Source organism: Lynx canadensis, chromosome A2 (assembly GCF_007474595.2).
Source record: "Lynx canadensis isolate LIC74 chromosome A2, mLynCan4.pri.v2, whole genome shotgun sequence".
In the NCBI taxonomy this organism is placed as follows: Eukaryota; Metazoa; Chordata; class Mammalia; order Carnivora; family Felidae; genus Lynx; species Lynx canadensis.
The window spans coordinates 119968371-119988144 of NC_044304.2; the positions used below are offsets into that span (position 1 = coordinate 119968371).

A 19774-nucleotide genomic window follows, 5' to 3' on the forward strand; every position below is an offset into this window, starting at 1 on the left:
CACGATCTCGTGGTTTACGGGTTTGAGCCCCGCGTCGGGCTCTGTGCTGACAGCTCAGAGCCTGGAGCCTGCTTCGGATTCTGTGTCTCCCTCTCTCACTGCCCCTCCCCCCTCACGCTCTGTCTCTCTCTCTCCTTCAAAAATAAATAAACATCAAAAAAAATTTTTTATAAATCAATGTGTGCAAATGATCAAGTATATTTCCTAACCGTTGGTCATAGCGCTAGACAGCATTTCAAATGGAGATAAGCTTTTTTCCTCTCATATTTCTAAAATGAGAATATATGTCATGCATATGTGTGTTATAAAGCACAATGGTGTAACAAATACCTGTGAATCTATCCCCCAGCCCCAGAACTAGAACACCTGCCATTTCTAACAACCTGTGTGCTCTTCCGTACTCAATGCTCCTACCTCACCCTGGAGATCACCACTATCCCGAAATCTGTACTCATCATTCCTCAGCATCTAAAACATAGTCTCATCATGCATATATGAGTTTCTTAAAAACGGTATCATTTAAGTTTGCTGATTTTAAGCTTTATATGAAATGGTATCTTGTATGGAAGTGTCAGGACTTGCTTTTTCACTCAGTGCAAATTCTGACAAGAAAACTCATGAATTTTATTTAAGGAAGAGGATGACTGTATGTTGATCACTTTAAATCTATACCATAGGTGTCTGCTACACAAAAAAATATAAGAAATACATTTTGAGCCTGAATCTGAGATATGTAACTCTTTCTTATTGGACTTAAGGATGCTTGTAGTTCTCATACTTATTATGTTTTAATTAGTAAATGATTAAAATACATGAATTAAATCTTATTTTGATGTTTCTGCAATGTGGTAATTAAACCCAGAGAAGATATATTTTCCATGATACACTTATACATAATTAGCATGTAATAATTATCAAATTAAATATTCATTTTAAACGTGTAATTGAGTGTCACGAGTTGAAATCTAATTTTTACGGAATGAATTTATCAGATAATGAAATTTCAGGTTTCCGTCAGCTTTCAGAACTGTGCTAAGCATAGGCCTAATTATCCCTATGGAATCCTTCAACCATCCATTGGGTTGAGTGCAGATTTAAAAATTTTTAAGGGTAGGGGCGCCTGGGTGGCGCAGTCGGTTAAGCCTCCGACTTCAGCCAGGTCACGATCTCGCGGTCCGTGAGTTCGAGCCCCGCGTCGGGCTCTGGGCTGACCGCTCAGAGCCTGGAGCCTGTTTCCGATTCTGTGTCTCCCTCTCTCTCTGCCCCTCCCCCGTTCATGCTCTGTCTCTCTGTCCCAAAAATAAATAAACGTTGAAAAAAAAATAAAAAAAAAATTTTAAGGGTAGAAATGGAATAGCTGATAATCTCATCAGGAATTAAATAACATATTCCTGGATGAAAGGTTTTGGATTAGGTTCTCTAGGCTTCTTCCAGATATCAAGGCGATCTTGTGCCTTCTTCATCAGCCAACACAGGAAGCCATTTGGTCGCCCACAAGTCTGGGAAGTATCGGGTAGCACAAATGGACTGAGCATGACCCAGTGGGGACAGAGTGGAGAGGGGACACGCTTCTTCTCCGTGTATGTTTATTAACCAAGATGCTGTTCTCAGCATTCTAAGAAAGCCATGACTCCCTTTGAAGGGATTGCCATGACGATCATTTTGTCAGAAAAGAGAAGCAAGCATATTTGGAATGTACATGTTGGCCATGTGAAGAGCCAATGGATTTTGTCTATAACACGTTCTCAGATTTCAGTAGACAGGTTAAATTAGCCATTTCAGATGGACAGTGATTTTCTGCTCAGTCATGGAGTAACTTGTGGTTTGCAAATATCTGAAAGGATCCAGTGCCTTCCAGATAGGACTTGCCTCCTTATGTGAGATTTTGGTGTCTTTTAGGTGCATCGTGTTTTTTCTTTTCATTATTAATGTCATAATTGCTAATTTTTAAATTTTTTATTTTGAAATAATTTTCGACTTACGGCAAAGTTGAGAAAAATAGTACCAAGTTCTCACATATTCTCCAGCAAGGTTTCCCTAATGTTAACAACATATATAGCTATAGTATAGTTTTCAAAACCGGGAAATTAACATTGGTGCAGTGCTATTAGCTAAAGTACAGACTTTATTCCAGTTTCCCCATTTTTCACACTAGTGTCTTGTTTCTATTCCAGCACCCAACCTCACTTATGTCTTTTTTTCTGCTCTAACACCAAATTCAGGATCTCACAGTGCATTTAGTTGCCATTTGTACTTGGTCTCTCTGACCTGTGACAGTTTCTCAGTCTTTTCCTCAATCTTGTATGAACTTGGCATTAAAAAAATTTGTTTAATGTTTACTTATTTTTGAGAGAGAGAGAGAGAGACAGAGACAGAGACAGAGACAGAGATTGAGAGAGCAAGCCAGGAAGGGGCAGAGAGAGAGGGAGACACAGAATCTGAAGTAGGCTGTAGGATCTGAGCTCTCTGCACAGAGCCCAGTGCAGGGCTGGAACCCACGAACCATGAGATCATGACCTGAGCCAAAGTTGGATGCTCAACTGACTGCCACCCGTGTGCCCCTGAACTTGGCATTTTTAAGAGCCAGTTATTTTATAGAATGTCCCCAGTTTGTGTTTGTCTGATGTTTTCTCATAATTATTGACATTATGCATGTTTTAGAATACCTCAGAGGTGATGTTGTACCCTTTTGGTGTATCACATCAGGGGTGCATGACAATGATAAATCTCCTTACTGGTGATATTAACCTTGCTCATTCAGTTCAAGTGATACCTTTAACCAGTCTAGTTTCTCCACTCTCAAGTTACTGTTTTTCCCTTGTAATTAATTATCTCAAGAGAATATTTTGAGACTTAGGTACTCCCTCTTTTGAGAAAAATCTTCACATAGAAATCTGAACTTGTGAAATAAATACCGATATAATTTCCTGCATGAAGAAAGGATTCTTCACCTTTCCAAAGAATTCACCACAGGATTTCATTTTAAATAGCAATCTCAGCTGTAGGACATTTAAAATATGGCGTGCCTAATAAATGTTGATAGTTATACAGCTTTTTGAGGCAATGTCTGCTACAATGTGTTCTTTGAGGATAATGCATGCTCTCTTAAATAATGCATGAATATATTCTCCTCCCCATATATAATTAAAACAATAAGTAGAGTTTCTCATACTTGGTAGGTCACTGAAAGAAGAAACTAGAGTTTATCTCGCACTCTTTGTCCTTTTTTTTTTAAAGGGAAACCTTTTTTCTATTGTCAGAAATAGTTAGAGGTTAGGAAAATATATATATTTTTGGTGGAAAATATTTTAAGAGAGGCTGTTCTATCTATAACCTACTTAACACCAAAGTAGATAGGCCAAGAGGATGTCAATTACATGCCATATACATGATTCCACTCTCTGGAAAACAATCTGGCAAGACGTACTGAGTCCTTTGAAGGTATTAGCCTTGAGGATGTCTGTTCCACCTGAAAGACTCAGTTTAAGAAAATAATGGCAGACCTACTGAGAGATTTATGATCAAAGATATTCAGTGCAGTGCTATTCTCAGGTGTTGGGGGTGTGGTTTGGGAAATGGAAAACAAGGTAAATGCCCAATAATAAGGAAAGAGTGGAGAGGTATACAGCAATTAAAATCATGTTTTTGAAACACAAGTAATGTCAGAAGAAAATGCTCAGGAGATCACAATAATATACTATGTGGAAAAAAATAGAAATAATTATGTCTACACAATATGTCTCTCCTCTCTCTCTCTCTCTCTCTCTCTGTCTCTCTCTCTCTCTCTCTCTCTCTCTCTCTCTCACACACACACACACACACACACACACAAATTGGAAGGAGTATATCAGAAAGTTCTCTTTAGGTGTTAGAATCATGAGTGATATTTATGTTGTTCTTTATACTTACTTGTTTCCCAACTCTTCCATTCTAGTCTTCTTCTAAGAACAACAAGAAGGAATTTTTGAGAAGTTAAAATTAGCAATAGGGGCGCCTGGGTGGCGGAGTCGGTTAAGCGTCCGACTTCAGCCAGGTCACGATCTCGCGGTCCGTGAGTTCGAGCCCCGCGTCGGGCTCTGGGCTGATGGCTCAGAGCCTGGAGCCTGTTTCGATTCTGTGTCTCCCTCTCTCTCTGCCCCTCCCCCGTTCATGCTCTGTCTCTCTCTGTCTCAAAAATAAATAAACGTTGAAAAAAAATTTTTTTTTTTAAAAATTAGCAATAATTTCACGGGTGTCCTTTCAGGGGGTGGATTCTTTGAAACCTCTTCCCAAGTCTTCTCTTCAGCTCCGTGTAGATTATGACCTTGAAAGCAATCAATGGCATGCACTTTCTGAGTTCGTTCTCAGAAATATTTATGTGTATGCATATGCACACATACACATTCAGAGAGTCATAATGAACCGCTTGGTTAAATAAAATGAATACAATTTGAAAAATTAAATCTGTATTTCGAGAAACAGATTTGATGTCTGTATTTTTTATGGTTGACTTTATAACAGTAAATAGAAAATTCTATGGGATTTAAGGACTATGATACAAGAAAGGATGAAGGCAGGGTAACCCTACCAGGGAACAGTTTTTCAGAAAAAAAAAAAAAATGTGGGAAGGGTATGTTTTTCCTATTGTTCTTTTCAAGGTTGGTCTTTAAAATTAAACTTATTAAAAAAAAAAAAACCCCTCATTCAGCCCCATCAAATTGCAGAAAGTCAAACATCTAGCTTTCATTTTTAATCAAACAGGCTAAATCTTCATGTTTATGTGACTAAATGAAACTTTTGTATGCCGTGGTCCATTCCATCTGCATGAATAGTAGCATTGTGGCAGGGTGAGGTCACTGCAGAAGGGAAAGTGAGGTAAGAACACAGCTGAATCTACAGGCTTTCCTGCTGCAGGGCGCACCAGCTTTCTTAAAGCCACAGAACTGCCATTCTCACACCAAAGCCCCTCCGTGTGTTTGGGCCGGGGGGCAGCCCGACTCGCCTGTGGGTAGCGATGCCCCGTGTGTCATGCATAATTCAAGTGTTCCCAGACAGAGCCAGAGGTACAAGGAGTGACATGTGGCCAGAACCACAGTAGCGTAGAGTGTCTTCTCCTTGGGACATACACCTTGGCCACCTGTTCTCAGAGGAAAAGACGGTACCTCCCGTTTTCTACTGCTCAGTCACAAGATCCAGGAAGGATCTCTGCTGTAGGTATGGAAATTCCACTGCTCTGTGTGTCCTTCCCAAGCAGGGGCAGGCTCACGTCTCAGAGCTAAGTCACCAGAAGATGAGATCAGGAAGCATGTCAGTTCATATTTCCCCTACAGGACCTACTCACTTGAAGGAATAAGTGAGTTACCAACAGCAGGCTGGCAAACAGCCCTTCTCCAATACCATCTTCATTGAGCTGGGAGAACTTGGAAAAAAACTCTCTTCCTCCCCCCTTCCCCCCCGCCGCCCCAACAAGTTCTCCAAGCTTTTAACCTCCTGCTTTACAGTGGAGAGGGATCCTTCACTCTCCGAGTGACAGCAAGCAGCATCCCATTTAAGTAAGATATTTTAAAGATAGTGGACACCATGCCTTTGCTTGCATCTGCCTCGGTAGGCACCATCACCCCTAGAAGAACAACAGCTTTTTAACAGCTCTCCATGAAAACTGTCTCACCTGAGGGCTTAGCTTATAAGCCCCCATTGCATAAAAAGCCCTCCCGAAACTAAACGCCAAGAATAGGTAAGCCTGGTTCTTTAAGATGACCGTATCCTATATATATTGCATTTCAGGAATCAATACTAGGGGTAAATGAAAGCTTAAGTTTGACCAGGTTAAGGTTAGGCATTATGGGAGTTATCTGATCCATGCCCTTGAGAAGCTTATAGCTCTGCTGAAGTCAGGGTGGGGGGGGGGAGGAGCGGGCAGGAAGTTGAATAATGCAAAGCAGTTTATGACCAGTGGGGCACAGGCATGCTATGGAAGTTCAGCGGAGGAAAATGTGCTTCTGGACTTGGTGGACATAGAGAGAAGACCCAGTAAGGGAGGCAGGAAATGAACAGGTCATTGAAGGAGGAACAAGCTTTGGCTCCTTCAGTTGAGGAAAATGGGATGAAGAGAGAGAGAGATGGTGATGTCTTATTTATAACAGCTGCTCAAGATACAGATTTTCAACTAGACGAATCAACGGACAGATGACCAAACCTGTTTGTGTTTGGGGATCAGTGGCAGACGTGTTGACCTGAGAGATCCCATCCGTGTGAGAGAGATGGGAGGTCCAGTTGGAAAAGTGCGCTGGGTGCCAGCCAGACCATGGAGGCTCTGGAATGCCCACTTAAGGAAACGGCCATTATCTTTTAGGCAATAATGAGTCATTTTTTCTGGGAGGTGAATCTGGCAGTGATGTGCACGAAGCACATAGCAGCCAATAACAAGGAGGGAAGAACCTCACCAAGTTAGGAATATTTCAAGTTCCACTTTGGGCAGTGTGAAACAATGATTAAACCACGAACTTGGCTCATGTCTGTGGAAGGCTGCGGAACACGGATCCTGACAGCTGCTCACTATGAAAACAATGAAATGGATGCGGCCAGCCAACGACCCGCCCGATATGCAGGTAGCCTTTCACATCCCTATGTCTCCGAGGCTAAAGTGTGATCTCAAAGTGTTTCAAAGATCTTCAATTCCGTCCATTCATTCATTCATTCATTCATGTAGCAAATATTTATTCAAACCTGCCATGTGCTGGGCACCATGACAGCCCCTGGAGCTATAAAGTGAAACGAAACACATTTCTGTCTTCTCAAAAAAACGTATATGTAAGTGCTATAGATTTTCCCCTACAGATCATAGGAAGGTGCAGAAGCCCAGAATTTTTAGCATATATGGTACTACTATATGCAGACCTTCCTACGTTGAGAAACTCACCTGCTTGTTGGCCACTTCCTGGCCTTGCTGAGGGTCAGTTACTCGGTGGCCCTGCCCATAAGAGAGAAGTATAATGGAAGACGAGTAACGGTCAGAAGAAGGGTCTAGGAGCTCCCTGTCTCGGTAAAAAATAAGCTGCATCTAAGGAGCCCTGGCATTTTAGTGGGTTGGATACCTGTTTATTTTGTACTTAGAAATGACTCTTTTCCAGAAATGTTAATTGAGAACCCCGAACTTCCCTAACCAACGTGACTACCACTGGTGCCCTCCAAAATGGCCCCTCCTCAAGGACCACATTGTTGATTACTATCTGCCACAACCATATACTTCAAACTGTGTAACTGATCCTTAGAGATGTTTCTTGGGAGTTGACAGCAGTTTCCAGAGGTGGGGGGCGGGGAGGGGTGGTCAGCTGGCTGTTCTCGCATCGTGCTTAAATTGCTGGTCACGACAGTTTGGTGGTTTTATGGATCATTGGTTCAGGCACTCACCTTTTCAAGATTGTGTGACCAACCATTAGTAAATGAATTTTGGCAGTCTGCAATATGGTGTATATAGGCACCAAGTTAAACACAGCTAATGCCCATCATGTTACGTTATTGCCAGTTATCAACTACCCATGCTAATTTCTCCAGCATAATGTCATATAGTGTTTTCTCTGAGCCAGACGCTGTTCTAAATACTTTATAAATATTGTGACTCCTTAGAACAATCTTATGACATATTTCCTAATACCATCCTTACTTTATAAAGGAGGAAACTGAGGCCCGGAAAGATTAGCCTGTTCAAAGTTACACAGTTAGTAAGTAAACAGAATGGACTCTTAAACCTAGGAGTCTCGCTGTTACCGTTCTTGCCTTTTAACTACTATGCCAACGTAACCGTAGACAGCAAGATGAGAATAGAAATATATGGAGTAATAGTATCTTTTTAAACTCTTTTTAACATGTGTTCATTGTTGAGAGACAGAGTGCAAGCAGGGGAGGGGCAGAGAGAGGGGGAGACACGGAATCTGAAGCAGGCTCCAGGCTCCGAGCTCTCAGCACAGAGCCCAAGGCGGAACTCGAACCCACGAGCCATGAGGAGTAGGGGTGTTAGTGGTACGGCAGTCATCGTTGTCTCTTGTCCTTGTCATTGTATTTCCTTTGAGAGACGAGGATATTGAGGCTTAGAAAGGACTAATAACTAGCAAGCGTCGGGATAGGGTTTGTGCCCACATGTATCTGCATCCTTTGTCATCTCTGGGGATGCACACGTAAGAAAGAAGAAGCAGCCTGTAGAAGTCTCTGCCCCGATGCATTTGTGCCAAGGACAGCATGGCCGTTGGTTTAGCAGGGCCGCCATACCCCGTGTGCTTCTCGGATGGTGTTGTGGTGCTTGTTATCCTTGGTTGAATAACTGTCATCGTCACGTGACCAGTTGGGGCAGCCGGGAAGTGTGAGGGGTGGTATGTGAAGGGAAGGAAGTCCACTGGGCAAAGCCAGTCAAGTTAGCTGTGACTGAACTAACTTGTCAATGTGGTGAGACAGATCAGCCTAGTAGCCTCAGGTAGACGCTGCTGGGGTCTCTAGGTCACTGACTCAGGCCCCTGTGAAATCCCCCTGCCACTTAGAGCAGTAAAGCCTGATTAAACATGTTTATACGTAATTTGAAAATGGTTCTTTCAGGAAATGTGTGGTTCTTTAAAGTCACTTTAAAACCTGAGATTTTACTTCAGTTTATTTACATTCTAGCCAAAAAAAAAAAAAAAAAGCCCAAAGTCGAGCACCAAGTCCCATGATGTATGGAGTCCTCTAGGAGAATTGTCAGAGCTGTTTTATATATTTTTGCTCTATCAATATAGCCTTTCACAGTTCCTAATTAGTTTTGTTAGTTGACTTACAGAAAAGTGTATTTAAAGTGAGGCGTCAGTAATTCCACTGAGGGAATGGCATTAATGAAAAGCACACACTGTCAAGAGGCCAATGGAAGAGCAATGGTTCAGTCCTGAGCACCCCTAATTTGTACTGGGGTGATTAGCTCAACTGCTGCCCCTGTTAGAAAACACTTCAGTAGAAGCCTCTAGAGATTATACACGCAGTGGATGTGTGTGTGTGTGTGTGTGTGTGTGTGTGTGTGTGTGTGTGGAGAGAGAGAGAGTGTATGGGCCCACTCATGCACGTGGACATTTTTTCCCTTAAAACAGGTAAATCAGAATTAATTGAGCTTTTAGAGTACCTATCCAGCATACTTCTGTTAACACATATGCCACAGAGATTGTATTGGAAACTCAACTGAGTTTGGGCTAAGGTACTGTATAACTTGCCAAGTAGAAAGGAAATAGCTCCAAAATAAAGAGAAGGAGCAATAAAATATAAGTTTACCCAATTTTGACATTTACTTTTGCCAGATATGTGAAGTCTGACTTTGGTTATTTATACTTACATGGGATTTCTTAGAATAATGTATTTGAAGAATGCCGTCTCAGAATTTCAATAGCTAGAGCAGATGTGCAGTGCACTTTTGTGGTTTTTACAGTAGATATGTGCAGTCTGTCGGAAATTATAGATGCACAATTAGATTTTTACAATGTACACATTCATGCAGTTCAAACCGTGTTCCTTAAATGAGGGCTTCGTTTTCTTTATTTCCTGCTGAGTTTACCAAGTGGAGAATTGGCTGCCAGCATTTCTAGCTAAGAAGTTTGCGGCAAAACCATTGCCATTCATTTGTGCTCACACCAGGATGGAGGGTCACTTGCCTTTGTAGGGAGGCTGCAAACTAGGAGGGTCCTGTGTCATCACTCCCCCCTTGTCTCTGCTTCTGCAGCTCTGGCAATGAGACCTGCCTGGCATGCACGTACCATGCAACTTTGCAGAATGCACGACGTGCTCAGGTTTATGTTTGTCTGTGGTGTGCCAGGGTTGTTTATTATGTGGAAGAAATGGAAAGCTTGCCAATCCACATCACTAATGCAAGTTTGACTAATGACATCAGCAGGAGACTAGAATTTAGCTTCTAACCACATACGAATGGGTCTCAGGCTGCTGGTTATGCTATGATGTCAACCCTGATGCCCCCTTCATTAGCTGATGTGCTTTTCAAGGTAGATGCCAAGAGAAAGAATTTGGTTTTGTTTTCCTAATGCACCAAACATGTTTTGAACAATAGAAATACTTCTCTATCAACAGTTTTCTGGCGTGTTGATTTCCCAACTCTGTTAATTACACCCTGAGTCTGTATTTCCAGGTCTTTATTGGAACACAACATTACCTACAGGAGCGTTGATTTCTAAATCAGATTGAGTTTCCACACATACCTCTCTCTCCTCTCCCTGGAGACTCCATTGGGTATCTACATGTGGCAGCAAAACCAGACCAACCAAATTATTCCACATTTCTGATGCATCACGGCAGGTTAAGACAGTAGCCTAACCAGCGGGGAAAGATGTTTACAAGGTCCTACTGACGATACCACCTTGAAGATCCGAGGGAATGATTCAGACCCGCCGAAGGTTTTGCTTCAACCAATGCTGCCTCTGCCTGTTTGCCTTCATCTGATGGGCAGTCTTGCCCTAACTTAGGTCAGGCATATAGTATCATTTGTGGCTGTCTCTTTGTGAATCAGCATTTGCCTTGTCAGTATACCGTTCAGCCACGTACAACAAAACTCTTGATTAAAAGGCATTTCGCTCCAAAATACAGCGTTGACTTATGAACGTGCGCCCATTTAGGGCAGATCTGTGTAGAAGAGGTGATAAATGAATAATTCTTTTACAAAAGAAGCAGAAGCAAAACAGACCTGTGACTCGCTTTCATATTAAGGCATCTCTGAGCCCACACAGCTATATTTTTGGCACAGAAACAAATATAAATGAAATTGTTGCTGAATATATAAGGGAGAAATTTAATTAGGTGTAATAATAGCACTTTTCATTTTCAGAGCGCTTTACAAATGCTAACTGATTAATCATCCATAATATTTCCCAGTGGTAGGGACGTATATTCTCCTCCTTGTACTGAGGGTAGCATGTGAAGGGTGTTCACCTCACAGGAAGACCCTTGAGGACTCTGTCTACATACACTTCCTCCTGCTTCCTACACGTTAAACCAAAGTGAATGTCGTCAGGTGGGGGGACTGTGACACGGCAAGATTGACTGGGTTAGAAAGAGACACAAAGGAAGTGGATTCTAATATCCAGCGGTTCTGAAAAAATTAGCCGAAGCCTGATGAGTTCAAGGGCAAGAGGAGAAACAAATTAAGAGGGAAAGAAATATATTTTTATATATAGCTGTTTCCTTAGGTGTGAAACGTGTTCCTTAGAGCGGGGGAAGATCGTATTTGCTGCTAACCAGTGGTGGGCCCTGGGGCAAGTTAGTAATGTTCTGAACTTCAGTTTCCTCTTCTATAAAATTGTGGGTGTCAGACAAGATCTTTAAGGTCCCTTTTGTTCTCAAATTCACGGGGCCTTGCCTCAAGGCAAATGGTGAGTCAACAGGCATGTCTCCCTTCCTCAAAGAGGTCTCGGCAGAATGTTTTCTGAGTGGGTTACCTCTTGAGCTGCTGAGCAGAGATGTGGCATAAATCTCCACACAGTACATTTATAGAATTAAATTTCGACTCCAGCCTTAATTAAAGATTTCCCTGCGACGGGGGGGGGGGGGGGGGTACCAATATCACAAATGCAAATAGAATAGGGCCTTTCTCAGCCGGAGAAAGTCATATAGCTGACATTTTGTATGACTGGGCAAGGCTCCAATTTCCTTTCTATCTGTAGTCACTTTCAACGGGTGGGGGGACGGGTGTATGTGTGTGAGTTTATCATTTGCCTGGTGGAAATATTTGTATGGGAGGTAAAAGTGAGCATTCAAGAAAATAAACCAACTATACGTGCCAAGACTTCAGAAGGTTTCGATGACTCCTTAAATATTTAAACCATTTTTTGTAACCGTGTGATTCTGGTCGCTTTTGGAGGCAGGATACTTTTTTAGAAATGAATTTGTGACCTAAAGGTAAACTAGTGTGAATCTAAACTGTCACATAACTAGCTGAGGATACAGCTTACTTCATTCCCAAACTTCTGGAGGCAAAAAGTTTGCGGTGAGGAGGAAGGTAAACTTACCAGCAAGTCATTGAAATGAAAGCTTTATGTCCGTGCTTTGCAATGATGCAGCCCGCGTTGGTGTCTTAAACACCGTTCCCACATTTGGACTATTCTTTTGACTATCAGTTGGGGTCAGTTGACTGAAGACACCTCACGCTTCACAGAAAACCCGAATATCAAATGAAAACTAGTTCACAAAAGCGAATTTTGTGTGGCCAGAACTTCGCGGGTTTAGGCGTCAGAACGATGTGCTCAAATCCTCAAGTCACGCAGAGTAAGTTACTTGTAATTTTAAAAGAAATTTTTAATATATTGTGTTTGGTTTGAATTCGGGGACAAATATTTATTACCTTTTTTTGTTGTCCTTATTGACGTTGACAAGGATTTGGAATTGTACACTCCCTAGTGAAATTGCATGTATCCCTGCTGAAGCACAAGTGATGATCCGGAATTTAAAGCAACATAAGGCTTTGACATCATTTTAGTGGTCATCTTATAAGTGTTTGTATTACCATATCACTGTGCCCCTAGAACTGAGAACATCATGTGCCTTGAGCCCTCCCTCCTACACAGCACAAAAGCAAATACAACAGACACTTGGTAAATGTAAGTAGATTTTTCTTTCCCTCAGCAAAATAGTTATCTGTCGTAGACTCTTGGCATTTTTTTTTTCCTTTGTGAGCCTCTCAAGTCACCTCTAGACGGTATGAAACAGGGAGACCGCACATTTATTTTCATCCATTTATTTTTCTATATCTTTAGTGCTTCGTTTTGCTTTAGAGCCGAGAGACACAGTAAACCTGTTGGAGATTCTTGATTTGAATCCTGGATTAGTATAAACACACAGTCCCAGAGATTTTATGTATGAAAGCATTCATCTTACACGTGGGGCTTGTTTCATACCTTTGCTGAGTTTACCCAGGGATGATATAGATCGTCAGGAACTTAGAAAAAAGGAGGGGGGAATCGTAACAGGCAGAGGCCTATCCTTGCTTAAAGCAGGGATATGTGTTCATATGTGTTCATCAGTATCGGAGCTTCTCAAGGGTGATCAGATATCAGAAATTCTCTCGTTTGTCCTGTGAGCCTTTCCCGGTGATCTGTTCTGCTCTTTAATATAAAAACATGCTGGTGCTCACAACCATGAAAATCCCTTACATAGACTTCTGCATCCTTAGTAACTTATTGACAGGTATTCAAGTTCTGGGTGTGCATGTATCGTATAAACATATTGATCTCTTTTCGTAGGGCTGTAAGTGCAATTTCAAAGGGAATCCCCTTTTCTTTTTATAATTTGCTTTTCAAGACAGGCCACTCTTTCTTAGGAGCTTGAGGATGGGAAGAAAGCTTTAGTTTTCAGGAGTATGAACCTCTTGGGCTTGTTGCTTTAATATTGTCAAGAAATTGTGAAGTCCCCCATTCATATCAACACCCTTTACTCCCAAACTCTCCACTATTCTCCTCCACTTTAGCCTTTAGAAGCTGGGCCTGCTGCAAGACACTTTTCCTGTGCCTAGATAGACCCTTTGGAGCATGGACCTGACCACAAGAAGGGCCTTTGAACATATTTTCAGTAGATTCTTAATATTCCTATAAATTATCCTGCTCTGATTGTGGGGCTTGGTGATTGATCACAGTTATGTCCGTTGGAAAGGTTTCTTGATTTTTTTTTTTTATTATTCATAAGACTTGAAAACATGGGAGAATCAGGAGTGTGGGATTATTTTACTTGATGAGGGTAGTGCAGAAATACATTTCACGGTACGGGAGAAGTGTCCTTCAGTGGCCACTCAGTCGGATATAAAAATCATTTTTCTATTGACCTGAGCTTGTTCCTACGTTCTCTATCATTTTCTATGTCGCTTGTTATTTTTAAAAATTTCAACCCGGCAATAAATGATACAATGTTAACGTTATAAAAATGACGTGGTGTTACACACAAGCCAGAGCTGAAATTCAGGGAAGGCCCCGGTTTTCTTTTAAGAAGACTGACCTAAAAGTTTACCCTTTCAATCTACCATTAGCCATCTGGGTTTTAGATGGCAAACACAACACTTTGCCAAGCTGTAAAATTCATGATGTTTAAGAGAAAGATCAAAACTAAAACGAGAGGGTTTATATGTACAAATATTTGCTTAGCGCAAATATTCCTGTTGGACGGTCTTAGCCCATTTGATTCCGGTGGGTTAAAAGAAAGTCTGAGCTATAATTTATTTGATTTCTATTTGTACAGTATGCTTTCCCACTTTTTAAAACACTTTGCAAATACTACTGATTTATAAAGCTGCTATCTTCCTGTGAGAAATACAATCCTTCTTCATATATCTCTTGCATTTTTAGTTACACAGATTTTTCAGAAGTGAGAATTTCTTTCTTTCTTTTTTTTTTAATGTCTGAGTATAAATGTTAATGGCAATTTCTATTTCCCTTCTTGTGAAGAACCTCTTTCTGAGGATAATGAGCTTTAGAAGAGTCGCTTACACTCTGTTGATGTCGCATAAATCATTTTTAGTCACTTCAGTGTCTTATCTGGCCAAACACAATTTTGCTTTTATAGTCAGATTCTCTGCTTATATAGCCATGAACTATAATCTAAAATGTTGGTCATCAAAACGGTAACAAGGATGAGCTGAGTATCTCTCTGGTATTTAGTTGAATGGCATTTTTTATTATTTTGAATCATAAAGTATTGGATAGGGTCCCAAAGTGGACTTTATTGCAAATTAGCCTTTGAATATTTCACCTGTTGTTGTCACTTGTGTCATGATGGAATCTGTAAAGAGCAGAGACAATAGTGGGCATATTTGAACACAATCTGAGTTTTTTGTTAAAGGTCAGTGACATAAGACTCTGTATGTCTCGCCGTTTCAGTATTGTACAAATCCAACACCTTAAAATGTGAAAATATTTATCCAAGATTCTCTGTCAACATTTCATTCAAAGATTTAGGATATAAATGCATATTAGGTGTGCAATTCGATATTTGGCTGTGTTCCTTTGGCATTCTTCTCTCAAGTAAGGCAAGTACCACAAAATCACATTTGCCGTACCCGTATCTTTGCGTATACCTCTATTTTTATCTTTCTTGTAGAGCCATGACATAACCTAGACAGGAAAGAAGAAAGAAAGAAAAAAAAAAAGAATGAAAAACAAAACAAAAACAACTGGAAAAGAAAGTCAGCACTGGCAATGAAAAGAGAGGAGAATGTTGCTGAAGACATGAATGGCTGAAAAGAAGGAATCTCTTCTTAGCCTGTTTGTATTTACAGCAGAAAATCTGTTTCTCATACATTGCACCAGATCTCAGACCCAGCACTATTAATGATGGGCACACAGTAATGTGCCCTCAGAGAGTAAACGGAGCAAAGCGTAGAGCATGTTTCCAAATATGGCCACCCCCCTGCTTCAAGCCCCCTCTGTCTCCCCAGTGATGGCAGATTGCTAAAGCTAATGCTTATGTGCAGGTCAGTGTGGAAATCAACCACAAATCATCACTGACTCCAACCTCAGAAGTTTTCTTTGGGTGGTATAGCGGGAAAAAGCAAGGGCTTTGAAGTCAGACTAATGTGAGTTTACCACCTTGGACAAGTCACTTAGACCTGGAGCTACAGTTTTCCAAAGTGTAAACTATAAGTCTTAATACACACCAAATAAAAAAATACATGAGATAATATTTGTACATTCCTTAGCCTATGTCTAGTGCATTATAAGATCTCGTGAAATGTTATTTGTTGGTTTAGCCACTAGACTTATTTTCTTTATGTTGTACACCAGCTCTGCAAAGTTACTTAAAAATCATTTGGTTAAATAAATAAGAAATAAAACACAGTCTGTGAAAAGAAGAAAAAAATGATGCTTCATGCCCCAGGATTTTTGTTAAATTCGTTACTTGGTTCTTGATAAAGGATTTTTTTTTATTTTTTTTTAATGTTTATTTATTTTTGACAGAGAGAGAGAGAGAGAGAGAGAGACAGAGCATGAGCGGGGGAGGGGCAGAGAGAGAGGGAGGCGCAGAATCCGAAGCAGGCTCCAGGGTCTGCGCCATCAGCACGGAGCCGGACGCAGGGCTCGAACCCACAGACCGCGAGATCATGACCTGAGCCGATGGTTGAGATGGAGACCTGAGCAGCTTTTATGAATAATTAAGCCTTGGGGGGAATGATGAAGAATCCTTTTCCTCAGGCTCTAGATCAGGAAGTCTTGGTAAATCTAGATTTTTGGATCTCCTTGCCTTAATCTTCACTGGAAAATGCAGGGACAAACTTGCCTCCTCAGCAAGGTTTCATTTCTAAGATAACTCTGGGGGTCAGGGTAAGATCAACCTTTGAATCTCAAGAAAGTATGAAGTACAAGTCATTTGTGCGCCAGTTCAAACCCAGAGCCTGACAGTATTTCTACCCTAATGTCTAGTTCTGCTTCTTTTGTTTGTGTGTTGGTTTTAACAAAGAGTGATGCACACTTGGTTTTAACCTGCATGCTAGGAGGCAAGTTCTGGAAGGAGAGTTGCTCAGGAACCTATGTTCCGTCTTCACGTCATGACTTAATTTTGAAAAATCAAAATGACTTCATTCAGGATTTATGTACCCAAGTAACTTAGCCCGTTTAAAAGTTCTCACTGCCCATCTCCAATCCCATGTATGAATATAATTTAATTCTGATTATGTGTATCAGACTTAGCTATAGGCAGTATGTCACTGGCAAGTCAGAAAACATGAGAGGGAGGGAGGGAGAAAGGGAGAGAAAGAGAGGGAGAGAGAGGAGAGAGAGAGAGAGAGAGAGAGAGAGAGAGAATGAGAAAATGAATGGAAATTGTAAGATGGGTCAGCCAGGCTCTCTGGTTGCTATATTCACAACATTGTTTTCTTCGTTTGAGCTTTGCTCTGTCCTTTCAGGAATCTTCCTATTAGTAAATATCTTAACAAACCTGGGTTCATTTTGCTTGGCAATGGTTCTGATTAGAGATGTTGCAAAATAACCATTCAGCCTAACATGGCCCTGAAGACTCAAAGTTTCCAAGATGAATCAGGACAGACATGGCATAGACTGATGAGCATTTTTAACCTTTAACCTGAGGGGGTGCGGAGGGGAGGCCTACTGTGAATTGGCAAACACGCTTCCTACTGCCCTCAATTTTCTTTATGTGGCTTTTTCCATATAAGAGCGAGTCGCTTTCAAATTATGAAGTTGCAAAGCATCTGTATTCATCCAGCCACTGCTTCAAAGCTCCCAACTAGGGGACAGAAGCAGCCCATTTTGCCTAAAGCCTCTTCAACCTAAAGCTGTTCCTTAAAGATCAGTCCTTTCATGGCCCATCCAAAAATCTAATTTCTGTGTAAGGGATGTTGTATCCATTCAGGTGCTTTACAATATATTAACTTCATTGTAAAAAAAAAAAAAAAAAAGTAAAATTTGATGAAATTTCCTTTAGAAAAATCATCCAAGTGTCCTTAAAATATTTGAAAGTTGGTCAATTGAAAAAGATCCCCATAAGGATAGAAAACAGTACTATCGTTTATAAAACCGTGGGATTTTGCACATATTGGACTTAGCTGGTAAAAATGCAGAACTGAGTTTGAGTTGCGGGTATCACGAAACGGAGGAGTGGGGGGTGGGGAGGAAGAGTCTGGGGCGGCAGGTTCTGCAGTGTATTGTGGGCCTGTAGTGCCCGTGTAGAAGGAAGGGACACTTCCTCCCTTTCCTCAGAAGAAAGACTCTTGAGGGAATTAAGAGGGTGGGAGATAGAGAAGATTCAAGGAGGTAACCAGTGGCTACTGGAGGCACTCGCATCCCAGGCTTTAGTCTTCTCCTGAATGTAGAATTGAGGTAAAGTCCTTGGGGGGAACTTTTACCTCACCCAAATTGGTAAAGAATCTGAAAACCTTGTAACACACAGAAACAGTGAAGGAATTCCAGTATCGAATCTAAGTTGTCATAAGTGTGGCGAAGGAGTTAGAGTTTCAGAAAGACAGATCTTACGTCAGGTGGGATAAGTTGCTCTGTAGTCAGTGAGCTTTCCCTTTCTGGATCAGAGAATAAAATGGCATCCTTCTGAGGGTATCGTGTATGTGTTTGGAGAAAAGGGATTCCTGCATAAAAGTCTCTTCTAGCTCCGCTTCTTAACTTCCGCTTCACTTAAAGTTAAGGCTTTAAGTATTCACTTCTGGACAAGTATCAAGAAAGTCCTGCAAACACTGAAATTTGATCACGAGCTCCCATCTAGTCTCGCCATTTATGATGCTATGTAGAGAATTCCTCCCACCCATATGAGTTAACCATGTTGGCCATCTTCCCACAAGGAGACAGTTTCACCCCGTTGATAGGATCTGAGTTAAGCAGCATTCACTGAGGGTAGCCTTCAGTCTGTCTCACCCTCTCTCCTTCTCAAGCTGCCTTGTGGGCAAAGCAAGACCTTTCCCATTCTTCCAGAGTATTCAAATTCTGTCCTATAAATGACCGAGTGTTGACCTCTACTCATGAGCTTGGGTGTAAATTCAGTCCTCTGATACTCTAAAAAAAAAAACAATCTATCTTTGTTCTCAATGATGAAGCAATAACATGCAAAGGGTTAGGAAGGTAGCGAAAAATGACATCTATCTTCTATTCTTTCCCCTTTTCTGAAACTCAAACAGGTAAATTAGTTCTGTTTTGAGCAGGCCCATAGCTGTAACCTCATTCAGTGGGTGCCTTGTTTGCTTATGAACCTCCTATGCATGTAAAGGACATGTCTTAGAGCCTCAAAGCATTTGTCCTGTGGCAGCTATGAAGTAATTAACTGTACATTCAAGTGGGTGCAATTAGGTTTCAAAGTTAACTCCTTATTAAGGAGGACTGGGGAAAGCTCCTCCGGTACCCGATTGAAATGTAATTCCTTGGACCCCTTGGGGTCAATTGGAGTATCACCATGACCAAAATAAAGAGATCCATTACTTGGTTCGGTAGGACCATCCAGGAAGCTGAAAATTGGGGTCAGAGTTAAAAGGTGAATAGGATTTTAGGAGCGTTCTTCCAGCTTTAAAGTCAGGCCATTTCCATTACAACAAAAAGGAGGGCTGTTGCCAGTGGAGAGACGGGGCCAGTTACTGGCAGGAGGCCCCGTCATTCTATACAACCATGTGCAGAGTGAGCTACTACTGGCCGGTGACAGGTATGGAAGCCAAGCTCAGACTGGGGCAGGGTCTCCGACAGCAACTTCTCCCAACAGCTGCATTCTTCCTTCTAATAGAAAAAGTCCCATAAGAGATGAGTTGTGAAAAGTGAGCCGTGAGGAAGGGGAACCAGTGGAGAGAAGTGGAGAGATTAAACGCGTGCACACAGTAGGGCTTCAGCCACACCAGTCTGTTGTCCTGCCTCTGAGAGCAGCATTGTGGCCACTTTGAGGCCCACGCCGGTTGCAAACTTTCTTGGGAATCTCTGGAAGCCCTTTGCCTGGTGACCTGAAGCATCTGCTTTTAGTTGCGAGTAAGCTTAGCCCCACCACCAAAGTCGGGAGTAGGAAAAGAGAAACATAACGAAACCCAGAGCAGTTACACATTCTCTTGCGGTCCTGCCAAGACATCTTCTTCATTAGCCAACCTTCCTGAATAAAGGACGAGGAGAAAGAGTGGAATGCTTTTTGTTGGATGTGAGGGGGTACGTTGCAGACCTTTTGTCATGATCCTTTCGTTCACTGCTTAGTCCACTTACTGTTTTGGTTTTCATAACCAGAAAAATAACTCAGAAGAATGAGGACAAAGCCCAAGTATGGTAAAGGCAGTCACATGAATGATGATACTATGATGGTTTTGTAAACAAAA

General features: G+C 41.5%; 1 protein-coding gene and 1 long non-coding RNA gene across 4 annotated transcripts in view; both read left to right on the forward strand.

Annotated features, from left to right (window-relative positions):
• The window catches only part of CREB5 (cAMP responsive element binding protein 5), a 128435-nt gene that overhangs the window by 59522 nt on the left and 49139 nt on the right, over window positions 1-19774 (forward strand). The window lies entirely within an intron of this gene.
• On the forward strand, window positions 386-18501 carry LOC116737943. Its single transcript, XR_004343300.1, has 2 exons — window positions 386-397; window positions 17581-18501. It is a non-coding gene; the product is annotated as an uncharacterized LOC116737943 (long non-coding RNA).